This window comes from Puma concolor, chromosome B1 (assembly GCF_028749965.1).
Source record: "Puma concolor isolate L17-30 chromosome B1, mPumCon1.1.hap2, whole genome shotgun sequence".
NCBI classification, from domain to species: domain Eukaryota; kingdom Metazoa; phylum Chordata; class Mammalia; order Carnivora; family Felidae; genus Puma; species Puma concolor.
In genome coordinates, this window is record NC_141670.1 from 114,877,460 (window position 1) to 114,877,763 (window position 304).

A 304-nucleotide genomic window follows, 5' to 3' on the forward strand; every position below is an offset into this window, starting at 1 on the left:
ATCGCTTCTCGGCCTTTTGGCTAAGATCAAGTGTAGTACTAATGGCAACTGAAGAAATGGCTTTCATTTTTGGATTAGCTTGTGACCGATCAGAAGGCAATGCATCAATAGCCTGTGTCCCCTAGCTGCGCTACCTTCCCCCCTCAAGCCATATACACGGACACTTCCTGCCCACGTGTTTTATGTGCCATGCCTCACAGGTATTATAAGAAGGCAGACGGGAAGAGACACAATTTTCTGATTGACACAGATTCTATCTCTGAATTCAGAGATTAAAAAAATGAGTGAATCATAAAATATCTAC

The 304-nt window shown here is 42.8% G+C and overlaps 1 pseudogene; it reads left to right on the forward strand.

Moving 5' to 3' along the window:
- On the forward strand, positions 1 to 91 carry LOC112859222 (U2 spliceosomal RNA; annotated as a pseudogene).
- The last annotated feature ends 213 nt before the right edge of the window (positions 92 to 304 follow it).